Source organism: Parasteatoda tepidariorum, chromosome 5, assembly GCF_043381705.1.
Source record: "Parasteatoda tepidariorum isolate YZ-2023 chromosome 5, CAS_Ptep_4.0, whole genome shotgun sequence".
Taxonomy (NCBI): domain Eukaryota; kingdom Metazoa; phylum Arthropoda; class Arachnida; order Araneae; family Theridiidae; genus Parasteatoda; species Parasteatoda tepidariorum.
Window position 1 is genome coordinate 27,375,934 of NC_092208.1, and position 18,996 is coordinate 27,394,929.

At 28.2% G+C, this 18,996-nt stretch overlaps 1 long non-coding RNA gene across 1 annotated transcript in view; it reads left to right on the top strand.

The window, feature by feature from the left end:
- Positions 1-18,797: 18,797 nt before the first annotated feature.
- LOC107457016 (uncharacterized) overlaps positions 18,798-18,996 on the top strand; it is a 15,911-nt gene continuing 15,712 nt past the window's right edge. Inside the window, exon 1 of the long non-coding RNA XR_006225500.2 lies at positions 18,798-18,892. This is a non-coding gene — a long non-coding RNA (uncharacterized lncRNA). The remainder of the gene's footprint in view (positions 18,893-18,996) is intronic.

Sequence of the window (18,996 nt, forward strand, 5' to 3'; positions counted from 1 at the left end):
TTATGCGTTCGTAAAAAAAAATAAAATAGAATAACCGAAAGTACGCAACAAGAATTTTTATAGTCCAAATAACGTAAGATCAATTCCTGATGCCACCAACTACTCATATACCATTTATCTTTCATCCGGTGCCATAAAAGATCGATCTGAAAAAATAGAGGCATCTCTTAAGCTTAGTTACTTAGCTAGATGGTTGGATAAATCACAAATGACACTTACTAAACTGAAAGGGTGTGCTTTCGATTGGGACTCTTAGTAAGGATCAAAACATAAATTCCCATCAAATGTTTCTGACAATTTATGGGACAAGCAATAACTTTGGTATAAGACGTGTATTTCTATTTGTTACTTGTTAAAGACATGGTGATATATTTAATAGCTAGTTTCAAAAACTGCTTAAATATTACTTTGCCATTACATTCTCTTTGAAATAAAATGTTTGAATAAAAATGTAGGTAAATAATAAATTAATAACGTTTTTTTTTCCAGTTACTTGCTTTACTGTAAATATTAATATAATATAAAACAATAAAATATTTTGTTTTATTATTATTGAAATTCAATACCACACAGTACACTCTCAGAAATGAAATTCTCACTTTTGACGATTCTGCAATCCGTGAGCTATATTTCGTTAATTTTGAGAATGTGATTCGTGACGAAACCATATAAGAAAAATATTTCCTCAACTCAAAATCTCCTCGTATTGGATAGTGGGACATCGTTAACTATAATGACGAACTAGAATGACTATCGAAAATAAAGTGACGAAACAAGCGAAATGGCTTGAATGTTAGTCAAGGAGTTGCCCTCGTAACAGGAAGATCATGGGTTCAAATCCCACTTCGGCATGGGTGTAATTTATCTCTATATCTTGTCTATCCTTCTTGCGTTATTTGGGCGACATTGTCTGATCTTTCATATGGTTCTCGCGATAAAATGATTATTAGAAAAGTTAGATTAGTGGATAAGAAGTTTTTTTCCCTTTGAAAAAATAAATAAATAATTAAAAAAGTAAACAAAACATAGCTTTAATTTTGACGAAATTTTTTTACTTGTAGAAGTGATGACATTTTTAGTGGTTTTCGATTGCACCATATTGTAGACAAAACCAAAGCAAATACTTATTTATTTAAATATTTATAAATATTTGTTATTAACGTTTCAAAAAAGTTTATTTTTTTTTAACAAAATCTATGAAACAATGGTCTTGATGGTTAGTGATATAATAAAATTTCTTATTTGGAACTCCTAGTAAAATCACAATAGTCTGTACTCATTATGAGACAAATATTTACTTTATTTTGAGTTGTGTATCTGTAGTTGTTTTATATTTAATCGTCAATATTTTTTAATTTAAAAAAAGTCTGGCAAAAAGATATTTGTACCAGAATTTTAGTCCTAGTTCTGTAAAAACAGTTGACAAGACAGAGCACTGTTATTACATTCAATGACTGATCTATTAATTCTTAACATTTTTGCTTATTTATAAACCCATTGAATATGATTTGACGTGAACTCTATTAGCACTAGTGTGCTGTTTTTGTTCTTGGATGGTGAAGATTAGAAAAATTCTTTTTTAAATAATTACTGGTGTTGTTCCAAATTATATCACTGGGGACTTCTGAGTGATTTAGTTCTCACTTTATCTCGTTTTTGTTCAGTATTTTTGTGTGATATGGATATGAAATATTTAACTCGAACAAAACTTTTAAAGACATTTTGATTCGAATGCCTGTAAATTTAACAGAGGAATAAGGTTGAGGGATATTGGAATTGAAAAACATTCAGAAAAATGACTGACCTGTCAGTGATGGAAGTGCATTAAGCTAATTGGATGTCACTTCGAGTTATTTTTTATGCATATGTAATTCACATCATATATATTCTCAGAAGCTATTAGATTAGTTTTGATTAGATTAGTTTTAGCCCCATCTTTAAAACTCAAATTTGAGACAATATATACTCATATTGTGCAAAATGCATAGTCTTAAAAGTGTTAGGGAGGATAATATGCATGAGAGAGATGTTCGTTAGTTGCCCATAATATTTGAACCAAGAACCTCTGCTTTCGTACTAGGATACTCTTATCAGCGGACATGTAAACTCCTGCTCTGGAAGAGTTAAGAAGCTTTATATAATAGCCTCCGTAATGAGACATGGACATGAAAATTTCCAACTTCAATGATACTAGGTTGTAGCTTGTAAAATTTGGTCCTTATTTCTTAGTCAGGAGTTCGGTAGTTTAAATTTCACTTTTTACTTTTTTCGCTATAGCTTAAAAACCTATAAGCGAATGGAATCTTTGTCATAATGAGTCAGTGCGGCGGTTATAATGTAATTACTTTGTAATGGCTTTTCTCTCTTACCTGGAACGTACAACTATGGTTAGAGCATTCTACTGCAAATTCGTAAGACCTTGGTTTGAATTCTGCAAGCAACCAAAGAAAATCTGTCTCACATACGTTTCTATTTCCATATCACTTTTAGCACTATGCATTTTGCTCAAAAATGAGTTTCTGCTGTTTTAATTTTGAGTACATGGGGTTTTATAATTATTTGTTCTGCCAGCAACCAAAGAAAATCTCTCTCACACACATTTCTATATCCATATCACTTTTGGCACTATGCATTTTGCTCAAAAATGAGTTTCTGCTGTTTTGGTTTTGAATACATGGGGTTTTCTAATTATTTGTTTCTTAGCTTATTTGACGCATTTTTGCTGAATTTTGAAAACTCTTTTTTATACTGTAAGTATAAATGAAACTTCTTATCAAACAATTAACGGCAAAAAACAATAGTTTCAGCTTATTATTTGTTTTTCCTTTTTAATACATGAAAGTAAACTTAAACGAAAGATTAATTATTAAAGACGTCCATGAAGTACTAAAGTAAAAATTTTACAAGAAACTACTTCACTTTTCTGGTGGAACTTCACGTCTCGTACAAATGTATTTAATTGTGTTATGTGCATTAGAAAGCAATAAAAATTGCATACATAAAAATTTTTTTAAACTTTCTTAGACCACAAGAATTTAAATTTTCTATTTTATACATACTTTATCAAAATTATGTCTAAATAATACAATCTATTTATTGATTTACATGTTTTTTAAATATTTCATAATTATTTCATTTTGTACGAAGATACTCACTGATACTTAATTATTTTTTAACTTCATTCATTTATTATTAATTTTCAATTGCTTTATGACATTTTATTCCTTAACTGGAGGTGGTTTTCTTTGCTTTTGATCTAAATTTTTCCTTTGGTATCTATATTTAGTTTTAATGTAAAAAAAAGCAAATATCTTCAAACTAAGGAGATCTGTATTGGAAAAAAATTATAAATGATTCAAATAGAAAGTTCACATTGAAGCAAATATTTAAAAAAAACTAACTATATAAAACTATAACTTAACTATGTAGAGTTAGTATGACCAATTTAAAATTCTTGCAGCATGATATTTAGAAAAATCTCAGACTTTTTTTTAGATAACATATATAAAACTCTTGAAATTACCTTATTAAACATACTGATTAGTTCTAGAAAAGTTTTTTAGTGGAAACTTTTAAAACTAAAATCGAAAACCTATAACAATAGTGGGAGTGATGAGTGTGTTTCTCTTTCAAATATTCCTTCGGGTAAAATAATCTTATATTGCGGAATAAGTTTTATTTGTTTGTTTCAAAAAAGGAAAAAAAGCAATTAAAATATATTTTAATCAATTGCTGTATTATATTTTTAAAATGTGTCTTTATAATAAGTATAGTAAAAATTAAAAGAAAAAGATTTTAACAGAATGGTTATGATAATTATAAAGTTTAGTTTATATTAATATAATTAAGGGACAAATACTGAAATAAGATCGATAATAATGTTTTTATCTTTAATTTTTTAGAAGGTATTTCTTTCCAGGTTATGTTAAATTATTATTTCATTTTCTTTTAAATTAGATATTACTTGTTTGTATGCAAAATTATCAATATTAGTTTAAATCATAAGAACCAGATGTTATTTTGAAACATGGCAATTTTTTCAAAAAATTGGCAGAAATAATTCGCTTAAATTTTTTTTAATGTCATGCATCTGTAACTTGCCTTATGTATATCACTACATTTCAAAAATACGTGTAAGTTCGATGCCCTAAATGCCTTTTCTAGCTTTTGCCCCAGAAATTTTATCAATTTCATAATTATCAATTGCTGAAATCATAAGAGAGACTTGCACATGACCAACTATTTTTTTCCACAATTATAGATAACAAAATATTGTTATAGTTAATTACTATAACAATATACTAAATCAAAATAACAATAATATTATTACAAAGCAATAATATAACAATAATACTATACCGAAAAACTAAATCCATATTATATAAAGCTTTTATTGCTTAGATCAATTTTGGTCTATGGCATGGGCATAAAATACATATGGAAATTAACCTGATTTGATGATGTCAATAATTAGGCCTATTTGGGTACATTTAATTCAAAGATTTTAATAATTATTTTAGAGGGAGTAAAAAAATGTTAATAGGAGAAATGATAGTAAATATCACTGTAAAAATTGCAGTAAAATATATAACAATAAAAAGAAATTTTACGGTAAAATATATTATATGCATGAAACATCCAAAATGTCGGAACTTTATATCTCATTTTGATCTAGATTTTATATTGCGCGGGCTGCTGATGTTTTTAAAATGAATGATTTAATTCTTGCAAAAAGACCGATTTAATAAAGTGTTATAGGCAAGAGCAGAACCCAAATTGCAATGGATTTTGGAATCTTAAATTTCATAATAGATGATCTATTTCCCCCCCCCCAGTAGGCTGTTTGAAAATATATATAGTATTATACATATTTTATAGAAGGATGTGCTGTAACATAGAAGGATGTGCTGTTTCTTTTTATAGAAGGATGTGCTGTTTTCTTTTATTAAAAGTTAATTCGTCTATAGAATTGGTGAGTACATGCTGATATGATTAACTTTATTGCATGCCAATTTTTTGCATGCCCTTATATTGGCATTTCTGCAAAGTTCAAACAAATGTGTTTTATTATGATTGCACATTTTTAAAAAGATGAAAAAATTAAATGGTAATTTTAAGGCCTGATAACTCCCGCATCTACTCCTTCAGTATTTGTGTACAGTGAGAAATAAACTATAGCCGAAACTACCAGAATATGGTAATTTTGGCTAAAAATGGTATAAGTTTAGCCAAAGTTGGCATAATTTTTGTATAATTTTCTATGTTTCTGGCTTTCGAATAATTGTTGTATATTTAAATTGTTTAACTAAATTTTTGAGTGTATATATTTCAAATGAATAACAACTGCTTTTTGGGCATCGTCATTAGAAGCTTCAAGACGATTAATTGTGCAGTTGACCAAGATTTGGGGTTTGTTTACATGGAGTGTGCAGGAGAAACATGAAACTTGAATTAAGAAACGGGTCATAGCCAATTTAAAACCAAGTAATGATTAATAAAGTAATTTCAATCCTGTCGGATTGATCTGACAAGTTATTCACATAAACTTTCATAAAACGCATGTGTGTTATTAGTTGTATAATAAAGATATTTATTTTCTCATATGATTTACATAAATCTGTCAATTATATGGAATAATTTTATAATACTTTTTTAAATTTTTATTATTCTGTCAGTTCTGTGTGTATGTTTAATTTACAAATAAATTATATTTTGTGAAATTATGTAGATCTGCATCCTAAATTTATGATTCTTACTTTATATTGTATCATAAAAGTAACTTTACTGACTCTTATGCGGATAATTTCTTTTTATAACTATAGATTTTATAGTTAATGAATAGCAAGCATGGTCACAGCTACTTTACACAAGAAGTATAAAACTATAAATTTTATCGTTTATGGATAGGAAGCATGGTCACAGCTACTTTACACAAGAAGTATAAAACTATAAATTTTATCGTTTATGGATAGGAAGCATGGTCACAGCTACTTTACACAAGAAGTATAAAACTATAAATTTTATCGTTTATGAATAGCAAGCATGGTCACAGCTACTTTACACAAGAAGTATAAAACTATAAATTTTATCGTTTATGGATAGGAAGCATGGTCACAGCTACTTTACACAAGAAGTATAAAACTATAAATTTAATCGTTTATGGATAGCAAGCATGGTCACAGCTACTTTACACAAGAAGTATGAAACTATAAATTTTATCGTTGATGAATAGCAAGCATGGTCACAGCTACTTTACACAAGAAGTATAAAGCTATAAATTTAATCGTTTATGGATAGCAAGCATGGTCACAGCTACTTTACACAAGAAGTATAAAACTATAAATTAATCGTCAACTTCATTCACAAAAGTGTTTAAAAAGTTTGGTTTTAAGCAATTGTCGATAATAAGATAAAAATAAGAATAAAAAACGGCCTGTAAAAATGTGACATGAACATGAATCTGCGTCGTTAGAAATTTGGACGCATGCAGTAATATTTGAAACTTAATTCATAGCGTTTAAAACATAATTCATTTTGCTGTAACCTTTAATTGGTGAGAAATCTTTAATATCGCGATACTGTGTCTGAGCTTGTGCTCAAACATAGTTTAATTCAATACCTTGTTAAGATGTCCGACTGAAGGAAAATCGGTAATTTCGACAAAAGTCTCAAATTTTTACCATATATATTAACTTTAGTTCATTAGTTTTTCAAACTTCGTACGTTGATAGACAAAGCCGTACTGGAAATAAACTTAAAAAAATAAAAATAAAAGTTACTTTCCTTTGAACATTTGAACACTTATTTATTTGAATAAATTATAAATTTAAGACAGATAAAATTCATTTTCTGAAATTATAAAATTTTTACTGTCATTGTTTCGGAATTTTCGTGCCTCTAAATTTCATTTTCTGAAGGGCGATTATTTTGAGAAAATTTCTATACCCTAACACACACTACAAATAAAGTTAAATATACAATTCGTTGATAGCTTGGTTTTATATTTTGTAAAATGTTAACAATATGTGAACCAAAATAAGAATATTTAGAATTTTTCGTTATAAATTCGTGAATGACACTATGCAGCTTATAGTTTTATATTGTTAAATTTAAAGCACAGGTAATCACATTGCCGATTTAGAAAAAAAATATATTGAAATTTATGCTTTACAATTTGCTGTAGGGCATTGCATGCTGATATTATGCATTTCATGAACAATTTGTAGTATTTAAACACAAATTTGAGAACTAAACACTTACTGCGAAAGAAATATTTTATACATTTTTAAACTTTACTTTATATTTAGAATTTTAAGTGCCTTTTTCACAACAAAATTCTGATTCATTTAATAAAAAATTGCGTCGAAATCAGTCGAATACGTATGCCACGAATTCCTACTTTATTATGGTTTGAGGTACCAATATAATGATAGAATAGTATACTAATATTTCTGATAATGTAATAAACATACTAATAGCCCAAAAAATCGCGTTATAAACTAATTCTCCATTTTTCTGTTTCTTTCTTGTGAAGCATAAAAACTGATTGAGGTATAAAAATGATTTATTTTTATTTTTCGCGAACGTTAGGCAAATAAATAATTTGGAACTAATATTTGGATTCAATTTAAATTCATGAGGAGAGTTTGAAAAGAAAATCAATTTATGGCTCAGTTTTAAATAATCAATCATGTGGCATGGGATTTTATTAGTAAAAACATCATTTCGAAAGTCTGAAAAAATCTCTTAAAACAAATCATAAAATAACAAAACCTTCATATTACATCGACAAAATTTAAACTATTACTGACTTATCTAGCATAAAATTATGTTTTAGTTATTCGATAAATACAGATAAAAATGCTAAAAGTTTCTTAGTGCTCCAGAAGAATCAGAGCTTAAAAATGTTAAAGACGCAAACTGTGCGTAAGCAGAACTAATGATGTAAGAAATGGATGAAAACGTTCAGTTAGAAAATCAATTTATCAATGATGTCCACCTCATAAAACTAATCAATCTGTCTGCAAATAAAAGTACAGGCATGAATATATATATATATATATATGGATAACTTTTTTAACAGAGATCACTTAAGTTATTCACTATTAAATTAAATAACATTCAACATCATGTAATCTAATAAGCAAGGAAATGAAAAATTACAAAGAAGGTACAAGACGGAACACATTTCAATAAATCATTAATGTCAAATATGAATGTTGGTAAAGTTATCAAAAAAATAAGAAAACATGAGATATAATAGCAACTTAATTTCAAAAATATTAAGGTGGTATGTGATAAATTCTTGGATGAGGAGTTCACAAAGCAGAAATTACTCACATATTTCTCGAAGTAATTCTCATAAATAATAAAACTGCGAAACAAGAATCAAACATTATTTATCTATGCCAAGAATAAATGATTATGTTATTGGAAAGATTAATATTCCCTTAGCCATTCACTTTTATTTTATTTACATATTCTCTTTTTAAGTATAGTGAAGTATGTGTCTACAATCAATCATAATTATTCGTCCAACTGATTAATAAGAACATTCTAAGATTGAAGATTTCATTTAGAGAAGACATCTAAAACTTACTGTGGGGTAATTTTGGTTTTACGTAAGTGATGCATATTTTAGTCATTAGAGACTTATTTTATTTTTGTTACTTGATTGATTCTTAATATGAATACTTTATAAGTCTCAGTATGTATTCATTAAATTAATTATTCATTGACATACACTCATTGTAAGTCTTTAACTTAAATTTGCTTTTTTATGTCACTTATTCTTAAACTTTTAACAAAGTATTAAAATTATTTTGCTTTTAGCTGTGTTTTCATCGATTTTAAGTTAACAAGACAATCAACTTTTAGAATTTTATACTTATTTTTTAGGTATTGGGAAGCTTTTTATAGTTCATTACTTAACTAATAAGTACTCATATTAGGTGATTGGCCAAATAAGAAGAAAAATTTTTAAGATATTACGCTAAGCAAAAATACTTTTGCAACATACTTATCCATCGCTCATACAACAGTGTAACGTGGGCTTAGGCCAGTTCCACAATCCTACTGCATACAGTTTTTGTTGCATTAAGATAATATTCAGACACATTTGTTTTATTTTATTCCCTTATTTTTTGAAAGTTATTATGTTTTAATTGACCAATGTCGTGCTGCCATATTTTAAAATAAACGTCAAGCATTTTATTTTACACATCCAGTTTTCATTTTCTTAACCGATTTTATAACCTTCATTGAACAGCCAACACAATCTCGGGTTTACGACTACTAATGTTCAACTTCGTAGCCTTGTAATTTTGAACCCAATCCAGAAGACAAGGGAACTCCTGCATCAAGTATTTGGACAAACTTTGTATCTGTGAATGTCTTTTTGATTCGTGCATCCGCACTTACATTACACCGAGAGGAAGACAACGAGAACCTCTCACTGTTAGCCTGATGGCAAAGGGACCCATGAGCCGTCTAAAACTGAGGATATTTTACGTCAGCACTGTGGTTGTTCAGACATTAATTATTCAGCAGTCTGGCATCGTTTTATAAAGCCAATTTTTAATCTTAATTGCAAACTCGAAAATTTCTTTGAGAGAAAAGATCATTTGTAGAAAATATCTCTATAATCTCTTTGTAAGAATTGATAAACATGTATCATTCCACTTCGCCTCACTTCAAATTGACGAGAAAGGGAACACCTATTATTATTAATTCTAGAGTCAAAATCTTTTAAAATAAAAAAAATATGTTTCCCATTTTGCTTTCGTATTTCATCATTATGCTCGGCATTTATTCCTTCAGATACTCTAGTTCTCATTGTAAGATCTTGTCTTGTCAAAATGTATGTAAAATGAGTCGTTTGAATCTTATATCGCATTGAGTGTTTGAGAATCGTTTGTTGTGAACCAGTTGAATCCTAATGACAACTTTTATAAATTTCAGAATTTTTTCTTCGCTTGTAAAAATTTAATCTTTTCTGTAAAAATACAGCTTGCATAATTTAGATATAATAAGGACTGTATGCAATAATTTTATATAATAGTAGCCTTGCTTCGTCTAATCCGGCGTTGAACTTCACCTTCATCCATCAGCATGACTGCCTAATACAGGTTTGAGCTGCCGTCTTAGTCGTCTCCATCTGGCTTGATCAGACACTAGGTTCCTCCATTTACAGATTCCCATGGTTTTTGAAATCATTTCCCACAGAATTAATCCATCTGGCGTTTGGTCTTCCTCCTTTTCGGTTGCTTGTAAACTTTCCAAAAGTCAGCTTATTAACTAGATGTGATATAGCAATCTTATTCTATAGAATTTTATAAATGAAATTATGTTTGTTTTAATAATTTTTCAAACTTTCTGAATAATTCATAATTGAACTGAATCCGCCGAACACTGTTTTCCTTAACAGCTGCGACGAAATCTCAGAGTATTTTTTTTAAAATAGTCATAGCTTATTTTTCTCAATTTTATTTAAAAGCCATCATTCACTTCGATTAAGCAATACAGTTTTAATTAGAGTATTATATAAATTAATTTTAGTTTTAATGGAAATGAGCTTTGATTTCAGTTAGTTTCGCAATTCAAAATAACACCTATTAGCCATCATTAGCTTGTTATTTAATTGTGTTTTGATATCATTATTAAGTGTAATAATTGTCCCTGTGTATTAGAGAAACTTTGGATCAAGAGAGATTAAAACTCAGAATTTAGATAACTAAATTTCATAAACTTGCTTTTATCCTGATTAATAGTTCAACCCAATTTTTTAGCTTAAGCCTCAAGCTTGGTAAAGGCTTCTAAGACAGCATCTTTTGTACATCCTATTAAATCAATATTATTTGCATAAGCTAATATTTTAATAGAGTTTTGAATAGTTGTACCCCTAGTATTTATATTGGTATCTCTAATTGCTTTTTCCAATGTTATTTTAAATAGCACGTTTTAAATAGCATACCTCCATGTCTTAAGCTTCTTTGCGTAGGATAGTTCAGACATAAATTTTGCTCTGCATTTGATATCAATAAGAGTCCTTTTTAAGAGGCTAATTAGTTTATATAAGATCGACGTTGAATAGCCCACAAAATTCTGAGTTTACAATTATCAATATTCAACTAAATAGCTTGTGTGAACCTAATCCAGAAAACAAGGGAACTCCTGGATCAAGTATTGGGAGAAATGCTACTTGGAGGAGGACTTTTTTATGGAACTAACCCGCAATTGCGTTAAATGGAGAGGACAATCCCAAAACCCTCCCACGGTTTTCTGATACATGTGTACCTCCGAGGATTTTTTGCTTCATCTCTTCGTATCGACCAGATAATCGATGGATTTCGAACCTGAATCACTTCATTGAGAGGCGGGTGCTCTAACCCCTAAGCCACTACAGCTTTTACTGATATTTAGCAAAATCTATATGATTCGATTTGTTTAATTGTACTTATTTTAGGAGCAATATATCCTTTGAGCTGCAAAATACATTGAAAGTTATTATTAAAAAGAAAGAACAGTTTATTTAATAGTTGAATTGCTATTTATACTTGTATACGCATGATTGTCATACGCAAAAATATATGACGAAAGAAAAGGGGTTTATAAATGTTTTCGATGTTTCAGAATTCTTTAAATGTTTCAACATATATATTCTGCAAGATGCAAGATTCATGGAACATTAATTTATTTTTAATGGTGTTATTAAAAAAGTGCTTCATATTTTTTTATTTTATTCGAAGGAAATTTTTGTCTTTATCAATGACTTTTTCATTGGCATTTCAACTTATTTAGTTTTTTTGTGAATCTTATTTCTTATCAGTCGCATTAATTGGTTTTCAATTTTCAATACTAATGGCATAAAATAATATTTTTTACAAAATTGATTTTCAATTGTTTTTCTCGTAAGGACAGTAACATAAAGTAATAATCGTAAATCTCAGTTTTAGCATCTTAGCAATACTGTTTATTGGATAACTATAAAAAAATAATAAAAGAAAAAAATTGCTTTTTTAAATGTATGTCATATTTCTTATAGATAGTTTAATATAGTGAAATGAATTATTTCAACTATTAAATTAATTATGTTTTATAGAGTAGAGATTGTAGTTCTGGTATTATTATTATTTTTTTACAAATCATATTTTTTTTTTGAAATCTTAAAAATTTTAATTTGTTGAGACTTTACATTTTAAGAAACTTGAAAAGTAATACTTCCTACCAAAAAAGTAAATTACAACTTCCAATACTTTACTTTAAAAAGTAACTTTGACATAGAACTGGTTATTCGAATTATAAAACACTGAGAAACTTTTTCTGAGTTGTTTCAATTCTACTTGAAAACTTTTATAAAAATGAAACAAGCATTGAAAAATGTTTTATTTACTTCAGTCAGCATTCCTGAAATGAAAGTAGCTTATACTGCTACTAAACAAATGCACAGTGAACAAAACATCAGGATAAAAGATCTTTGAAAAATTCTATCAAAGAGTTGTAAAGCTATTTGAAACATTTTTTAGCGTTGGCAACTCTTAAAAAAAGATCAGAAACACTATGTTATATGGATTTAAAACACAGAGAGATATGTGGCGAAAAGTATCCGAACACAAGTAGTACTTTAACATTGTTATTTGAAGTTGTAACAACAACAATTCTAAAGTTTCATATATTTGAAACGAAATATAAAAAATGCTCAATGCTATAAGGAAGAGGGCTTTTACAATTTTTTTTGAAAATTCATACTATTCACTTTTAAAAATTATTTATAAATTAAACAGTGCATTGAAAGAATTAAAAATTTTTCATAGAAAAAACTTAAAACTTGTGTGAACAAATAGTAAAATTTTTATAAAACTTCCAAATTACAGTTCAAAAGCATATTTAAAGTGTGCAGATGAATAAAGTTAGTGTCACTACTAAAAATTTATGGAATGAAATTACAGTAATGTAAAAAATATGGTCAAAACTGCCAGAATATGGCAATATGTAACGTGTCTTTGGCGCTATGGGAACACTTTAAAGCTTGGAAATTTTTAACGAAACGCTCTGATAAAGATTTTAGTAAAATTAACAATAGAATATGATTTTTATAATAAGTGATAAAGCTAAGTAAATGTTTCGAGATTTATTAGTTTATCATGATATCTTTTACGGTATAAAAAATATTTATTCGGATAAATTTACTTTTCTGTTTTGTATTTTTTACGAAAGGTTTGATAGTAAGAACAATAATTTTGATAACCAGGATACCCGGTAAATAATTTTCTGTATTAACAGAAAAAGTTTCAAAGAAATACCGTATAATTTGATTTTATTAACACTAGCATTATGCCCTTCTTTTTTTTTACCAGCAATCCTATCAACATACAGTTCAGTAATTCAGACAGATTTTTTCCTCCATATATGTAGATAGTTGTATATAGAGAGGTTAATGAAAACATAAATTGTTAAGCTGTAAAATGCATGCATGTTTAAATTTACTTACAATACAGTTCAGCCCAGGGATGGGCAAACTTTTTTTGTCGAGGGTAAAAAATCGAGAGAAAAAAGTTTGGTGGGTCGAGTAAAAAACTATATAGAAGTTATGATTTAAATATTTAATGAGATGAACGAAATTGAGATTTCATTTTTAGAAGTTTGTCTCTTAGTCTACTTCTCAAATGATTTTTTCTAAAGTTCATAGTTGAAAACACTTGTTCACATATATAAGATGAAGCAAACATGGCGCTGATTTTCTGGGCATGAGATATTAAATTTTGGAAACTAGCCTTTGGTAATGATTTGCAAAACTCAAACTTTGACATGTTTAAAAACAACAATAGTGTGCAATCTTTCCATACTCAATAATAATCTTAGAACTCACACCGGCAGAAAAATCCACTCGTTGGAGCTTAAAATGTGCTGTTCGCCACAGGTGAAACACAATCCACATATGCCAGATTCCATATGTTTGCTCCTCCAGAAAGACAAGCGCTCGTTGGAGCTAATCCACGGCTATTCTATAAAGAACTTCTGGTTTCAACATTTTATTAATTGAAGCTACCTGTGCTAACTATTTCCATCAATTCCACCAATAGAGAAAGTAAAAAAGTCATCAGTATTTTGTTATAAAGAAGGAACAAAAATAGCTTTAAACAAAGTAGACAAAATAGTGGATGTATAATGTATCTTGTTTATATTCGACACGGATCGGCAAGTTAAAATTCTATCCGCGGGCCGGATAAAACCTTCCGGCGGTTCACAGTTGGCCCGCGAGCCGTAGTTTGCCCATCCCAGGTTTAACCGAACTTAAAATAATTTAAATTAGTCTCAAAGCACTTTAGTGCTGATGCTTTCTAGTATTGAAGCACCACAATACAGTTAGTTAAATCTAATTGGTCTAGTTTTCTTACAAAATCTTCAAATTTCGCCTCATTGAGAAAAGTAAAAATTGAATAAATATAAAATCAATGTTTTAATTTAAACCAACTTATGAAAAATCATGTTTTTCTTTTTCACCTTATTTTTCGTTAATTCATGGGTTTATCAATATCAGAGTTTAGGAAGAGATAATAATCGGAAATTTTTGATGCATTTCCTGCCTTTTGGTTCATTATAATTTCTCACTCTTTCTATGTACAATAACATAAATTTAAAAATCATCATTACTTTCATAAGTGAAATTTAGGGTTTTCTCAAACATGCATTTTTCTCTTTTACATTTTACTAGATAAAAATTTAATGTTTTATGTAATTTTTTTAAAAGATGCCTTGAATATGTAATTAAATTAGTAAACAGTATTATTATGATTAAACTTAATAGAGCATGTTTTATATTCTTCTTAATAAAAAATTTCATATTGCAATCATTATCCAAAAAATTCCAGTATTTCTTTCAATTTTGGAAATTTAGCCTTTTTTCCTAGATTAATGATTCTTTGAAGTTGTTAAGGAAAAAAAACCACGTTTGTGTTAGAATCTTTAGTTAAGGACAGTCCATAAGCATGTGCAAATAGAAAACCTGCTTTGCGGAGATAGCTATTATTCCCAACTGTTAGAAATCTTTTCTTTGCTAATAGAACTATACTTGCGTAGATTTCGAAAAAGATATATTAATTATATTTCAACCGACCGGTCTGTGTAGGGGGCAGGGAGCTGTCCTTGCATCAGAAAGGTCCTGGGTTCGAATCCCGGGCAAGGCATGGATGCTTCTTTCTCTCTCTGTGTGTTATATGTCCTTTCTCCTTTGTGTGTGAATGTGACCCACCCTATAAACGGGTTGTGGTTGTGTGAATAGTGTGGCAGAAGTTGAATTCCTAGTTATAGATGGTGCCACTGAAAAACAGGAACAATCGCACCCCCACTGCCTAAACAGGCATGCGACAAAAACGAAAATTATATTTCAATTATTGTGTATAATGGGATTACTCTCCATTATGAACAGAATATTGCGTATATAGAGAAAACTGTACTTCAATGAGATAGTTTTGTTGCATAAAATTAGAAAATCAGTTGTTGAGAACAGAGCGATTATTGCGTATAGTTAGAAAACCACTCAATGATGACGTTGATATTACTACGTAAAATTAAAAAATCAATTAAAAACCTTTAATTGCGAAACCCTTAATTGAAGACAGTTAAAAACCTTTAACTGCGAAAAGGATTGTCACAATGCACTGTCAAGAAAATATTATTAGTAATGGATATATCTCTAAAGTTTCAAAAAATATTATATTTCCAATTATGAAATTGTATTTTACATTTGTCTTTCATCTTACTTATAAGAAACAACTTTACTGCGAAATATAGTTTTACATTAGCTAATAACAAAGAAACTAACAGAGCTCTTTTAACCATTAGTAGTAAAATCATTAAGACTGTTTTATTTCATATTGCATTAAGGGAATGGAAATTTTTTGTATTTTTCAGATGATAGGAGATTTTCTTTTTCTGTTCATTTTCGCTTTAGGCAATTAATTAACTTCCTTTCCAAGGAAATGACCGTTTCTTTTTCGATCTCGGAAAAAAGAAATCAGCTCTAACTAAATGAATTTGATGAAGAATTTGAAATGTTAGTAAAAGATTGACTGACATTTTTTGATAAGAAGTATTAAGCTTCAAATCATTTAAACGGATTTTAGTGTATATACGATTGATTGAATAAAGTATAAAGATAAAATGGGTAAGTTATTAGTATTTAAGAGAATATTTATACACTAAGAATGGTCAAAACTACCAGAATATGATAAAATGTGCATGTTTCTGGCTATGGAAATACCAAAAAGCTCGGAGATTTTTAATGAAGTACTTTGATAAATATAACTATGTTTACTAACTAGTTTTATAATATGAGATAAAATTTGATAAATGTGGTAAAATGTTGAAACTTTTTCATGATATCTTAGAACTTAGTATAAAAACAGTTGAGAAAAATTTACTTAGTATAAAATTTACTTTTTTGTTTTGTATTTCTTCCTCACTGTGGTAATAAGAACTATAATTTTGAACACTTGAACTTCCAGCTAACCGTTACCATAGCAAAGGAAAAATTACCATACGAATGGTTTAAATACTTTGGTTTTATTTATCAAATATATTGTTTATTTTATTAAAAATTTTATTACCATAGAGGATGTATAATTTTTTTGCTCGATAAATAATAAGCAATACAGTTTTTTGCTTTTAATATTCATTGCATTCCGTCTAGTATTGTTAGCAATTTTTGTTATTTAAAATAATAAGATAATTTTAATGAGATAAATTGTTCATTATTAGTTTTATCGACGTCTACAATATTATGATCATTTAAACATAAGTAGAAACACAAGTAACTAGAAAACAATTAATTTTTGATGTTAGGAAATGAAATCTAAATTTCAAAGCATGCATTACTTATAAATAGTAATATCTTTGATAACTAAAAATTAATACTCTGTGAAACTGCTATTTTAATTAATTCTGTAAACAATTTTTTTTTGCTTTAAATCTAAGAGTCTTTGCAATATTAGAAAATTTTTCAGTTAACTGTTACTAACTAAGAGAAATTTTTAAATAAATACTAAAAAGAAAACTTCAGAAGCTTGGACAACTCAACTTTAAATAATACAATTGAATCAGAACCTGACCTTGTTCCACTTGTTGGCAAACTTGTCTTCATGATACAAATAACCGATAATTGCTGATTTTTTTAATAAAGTTTCTGATATTTATAAATAAGATAATTATAAGGAAAGGTTTCAGAATTTAAAATTCGTTATAAAAAAAGATGAGAACAATTAATTATTATAATTAATAGTTGGCAATGAAAAGTCTTAGTAATATAACTTAATAAACTTAAAGTTCTTGAAACTAAAATGCCGTTTGGACGAATAAGAATATTAATGCTTAACATTATCGCTGACGGTGTACGAAAATACTTAAATTTTCGTTAATTTATGTTAGCCTTATTATTTGTTTCAGCATTCTTTACTTCTGTATTTTCAGTGGTTACGCCTGCTTCTGTTTTTTAAATATTGTTTGAAATTGCGGTACTTCACTCCCTGATAGCGCATGTTTTTATCTAAAACAATGGTGTTTATCAATGAAATTTCGTATTTTCGATACTGTGCCTAAAACACAAAAAGCTAGAAATATGTTATTGTTTAAAAACATCCCTTACAAATTCGTAAAGTGTAGAATTAGTTTAAAAACTGTAGAATAAAACTGTAGAATTAGTATAAGAATACGATTCAAATCGATGTCCCCGTTCTTGAGTCATAGGCATATGTAGTACATCCGGATGGACTTTCACTTTTACAGAGAGAGAAAAGGGAAGAGATGTAACTTTTTAGGCGTAGTCTTCTTATTCAGAACTCTAAATGTGACCACATTGTATAAACAACTGTTAAATTTTAAAGCATTTTTTCACGGAGGAAACAATCCTGTTTAAATTACCGTAATGAATGGTAATAAAATTTCTGGTAAAAAAAATCTTTGTCAATACAACAGAAATATAGTGTATTTCAACAATCATTTGGTAAGTTTAAAATTATAATTTTTATTACTACACATTTCGTAAAAATTGCAAAACTGGAATGTAAATGTAACCAAATAAATGGCTTTATGCTGTACTTGTAGGTATCATGGTAAAAATACTGAATTTTACCAATTTTACAAAATTTTATCACATATCATAAAATTATATTTTATTGTTAATTATTACAAAATCATTACCAAAGCACATGTCAAAAATTACCCTGCTTTTTGATGTTTCCGTAAAACCAGAAACATGAAAAATTTTACCACATTGAGGCAATTTTTATCATCTTTTTCTCTAAAAAATGGACTAATTTTTAAAATGTACCGAGTAATTTATTCAAAGGAACGCTATGACTTCATTATTTTATTTAAATTGATAATTTTTTAATAAAAAGAACAATGCTCATAAGGGGAGTGGGATAAACGGAATAAAATGCTATGCCTATTTTTATAGACACGCATTTTGAGCTGTGTCTATTTTTGCAAACATTCTTTTCGAGCTGTATCCAGATTTAAAAAGTTACCGATGATTAATCTTCCTGCATAAACTTGAAAAAGTATATTTGTTCAAATTTATTAATAAAAATTAAAGTTAAAACTTAAATGTTGTTCTCCATAAAACCAATTTTTCATTTTAAGAGTAAATTAGAAAAATAAAGCATTTTTTAGTTACACATTAGATAAAATACTATACTTTGAAAAGAAGAAAAATATTTTTCGGTCAGGAGAGTGCAACATATACTCATTATCCGATAGATGGCCAACAAACACAAAATGTTCTTTGGCAGCCTTCCCAAACTTGGAAGAAGGTAAATCTTTCCGGTGAATGCATCAGAACAGGAAGAGCTTAGCTCTGCGATTCTAAATATATTTTCCACGTGACCTTTAAAAGGTATTTGTTTAAAAATTTTCCTTTTCCATTTAAGCAATATATATTATATCTAAATTTAGGATTTTTAAGCAGGTTTTGTCCAAGGTTTCCTAATATATATATAT